The sequence below is a fragment of the Varanus komodoensis genome, unplaced genomic scaffold (assembly GCF_004798865.1).
Source record: "Varanus komodoensis strain SLA01 unplaced genomic scaffold, ASM479886v1 scaffold3, whole genome shotgun sequence".
Taxonomy (NCBI): domain Eukaryota; kingdom Metazoa; phylum Chordata; class Lepidosauria; order Squamata; family Varanidae; genus Varanus; species Varanus komodoensis.
In genome coordinates, this window is record NW_025335761.1 from 43,525,353 (window position 1) to 43,528,440 (window position 3,088).

The following is a 3,088-nucleotide window of genomic DNA, read 5'->3' on the forward strand; positions in this document are numbered from 1 at the left end:
TTCAGGTGGTTCTTTTAAGGAGTGGAGTATTAGAAAACCAGCAAATGAAATTCTGCCATCAAAACACCTTCAAGTGTAATACACTAAATATTGACATTTCCTTCTTAGTTTTTGCTAGCAGTAAGTAATAGCAAATATGACCGACATGAATGGAAATAGAGAATGCTATAAGATCTCTCCCCCACCCGCTCTCTATATATAATTTCCTATATACCTACTGCAGGATTTTAAATTTAGCTTTAGAAAAGTGGCACGTGTTATACTGAAATGTTATGTGCAGTTCAATCAAGCCCTACCAAGCAAAAATTAACAAGGACCCAGACGAGGTGCTGTGTGGGAGCGGGCGAAGAGAGAGACGAAAGTTTGTCAGTCGCCTTGTTTCCAGCGTCAGCCCGCTTTGCAGTCTGTGCCGGATCCTCAACAAGTTCTTACTGTGAAATAACTACCGCACACCCCATGGATGTCGAGGAGATCACTGCCTTGCCCGCTCATCAAAACTGATTCCCGACTGCAACCTTCCGCAGTCTCCCTAGGGAAGGCGATTCACGCATAAGTGGCGGAGAGCTTGCCAGTCCGGGGCCACAAACGCCAGGAGAACTCTTTAAAAATAAAATACAAAAGGAGTCGCATCCCCTCATATTGCTTGCCCACCGCGGCACCATCACATCTCCCCGCAAGCAATTTTACCTGTTGCTGTATTCCAAGGAAGGAGCGTCTCCTTTAGCTGCAAGAATCCCGGCGCAGCGTTGAGAGCATTTGAGATAAAACCATTTCATGGGTATTTCTTGCGAGGGCGGCTGGCGGGCGGCGCGCGGGCGGGCGCAGAAGGCTTCTGGGGTCCCTTTTTCCTGTCGAAAAAAGCCGCCTTCAGCTCTCCTTCTCAGTCGCTCAGAGCGCAAACATTCCTCACTTCCTGCCTCGACGACGACGACGACAACAACACCACGAACAAATCGAGTATGGATATCATTCCACTGGGCAGAGAGTCAGAGGAGGAAGACGTGGAGGGAGGAGGAGGAGAAATCCTAGAGCAAACGGAGGTTTCCCTCAGCCCGCCGCCTTCCTGTGACAGAGAAAGCCCCTGGACCGGCAGAGCGCTCGGCTAGTCTCGCTCGCCCCCTCGCCCACCCGTCCGTCCGTCCGCCACCCCACTTGGGCGCCTTTGCCAGCAGCACGGTCGTGTGCGAGAGAGCTTCGGGTGGCTTTGCCCCACTCCCCCCGTCCCCTTTCTTTCTTGCCTGCTTTCTTTCCCCTTTTGGAGGCGTTCCCCTTCGCTCCAGTCATGCGGAAGGATACGGCGCGATCATTAAAGTACAGCCCTCTATGTTTGCAGCCCCATTACCTCAGAGATCTGGAATGCTTGGCAGGGAATGTCAGCAATGGGACAGCTGCTGCGTCCCGGGCTTGGACGGGAGGAGGCCGAGCAGGGGAGGAGGCGGGGGTGGCACGCCGCGAGCGAGAGACCAAAGGAGCTGCACGCGCACGCTCCGCTGCCATGACCCTTCCGTCGCTCGTTCTAACTTCACGATATCGCGCTAAATTATTAGTAGCAGTGCCATGACTATTCACCTGATCGTAGAAATCTAATCTATGCAACCTCTTGAGGCCTAGCCTCCTTAGCCTGGCACAGGAAAAAGCGTCTTGACCACGGAAGCTTGTGCTGGAATAACATTCGTTTTTAAGCCTTTAAGGCAGCAGTGCGCGCCAGATGTTTTGGCCTACCGTCCCCATTAGTTCTAACCAGCCTAGCCAAGCATGAGGGATGCTGGGAGGGGTAGGCCAAAACAGCTGCAGAGCCGCAAGATGCCCATCCCTGCAGTTTAAGGTGCAGCATCAGACCCTTGTTAATCAACACAGATAGCTAGCTGCCAGTAGGCACAGAAGCGTGGCACAGTTTCACAGCAGGTGGAATGCGTCATTTGATAACCCCTGAATGATGGACTGGGCTTTGTTACACGGATGCTCAATCAACAACTTGCCAGTTTTCATTGACCAGCCTACATTTTGGCCTTCTGTCATTCCATCTTTAGAAAATTAGCCATGTTTGAGTATTCCTGGATTTTAATCTCCCTTCTTTCCTTTTTCCAGATGTGGGAGTTTCAATTTCCTCCAAAGCCTTGGACAGATAAATCTACCTGGGTTTGTCATATAACAATTTTAATGCCAGTTAATACTGTTTTGACATGTATCAAGAAAAATATTAAAGCATCTAGGGATACTTGCATTTATTTTAAGCCTTTCCAATCCAAGCAATAGGACTTTCCACATAGAGTGTTTTTCTGTGAACAGCTCTTGAAAATAACTTTTAAACCTACCCTTGGGTGTATTTTCTTTTAAACATGAATGATTATTTAAAAAATGTTTATATAGTAGAGATACAATGGCATTTGCAATATCAAAACATTCCAACCCAAGTCAGATCTCCCAGCTGCACTACAACATTAGGCATGGTAATTGTGCCTTGAAATAATTGCACTGTTTAAGCAGTTAGAGACAGTTTAAACATCTTTGGCACAACCTTCAACTCTCCATACCACTAAATTCCTTCCATTACACAAATTGTCCCTTTACTCCTAACCTATCCTCTTCTTCCTGTTCTTTAATTAGTTACTAAGTTCGCTTGTTCCATGACTCCCAAGGAGCCATTGGGAAAGGCATTTACTGAAAATATTTTCATAGTGCAAATATATTACATCTCCTGAAGCACTCCAGTCCAAATACTTACTGAAACTCCTGAAGAACTCCAGAAGTTTGGTGAGGCTGGATATCACTTTGCAGAAGCTACACTGATTCTTCCTCAGCAATTATTGCCCATTGATATACTTAATCTATTTCTATACACTTATTGCAATGTATGCTTAACCATGCTTTCCACCAATATGCCCAGAACAAATGTTAACCTCACAGATATGTATTTTTTAATATCTACACATTCCTCCCCATCTCTTTAGAAATGACCATTTTGTTGGCTGTTTTCCATTCCTCTGGTGAAGAACTGCAGGCTTTCATCCATTCCTCCAGAGGACTTTTTTTTACAGACCTTCACTAAATTACCTGAGGACCACTCTACTGCCTAAATTTGTAAAAT

At 46.7% G+C, this 3,088-nt stretch overlaps 1 protein-coding gene across 2 annotated transcripts in view; it reads right to left on the reverse strand.

The window, feature by feature from the left end:
- Positions 1-1,233, reverse strand: part of PTPN21 (protein tyrosine phosphatase non-receptor type 21) — a 74,375-nt gene extending 73,142 nt beyond the window's left edge. For both annotated transcript variants that reach the window (XM_044435970.1, XM_044435969.1), the window contains exon 1: positions 688-1,233. The gene's annotated coding sequence lies outside the window, so the exon portion shown is untranslated. The remainder of the gene's footprint in view (positions 1-687) is intronic.
- Positions 1,234-3,088: the final 1,855 nt, after the last annotated feature.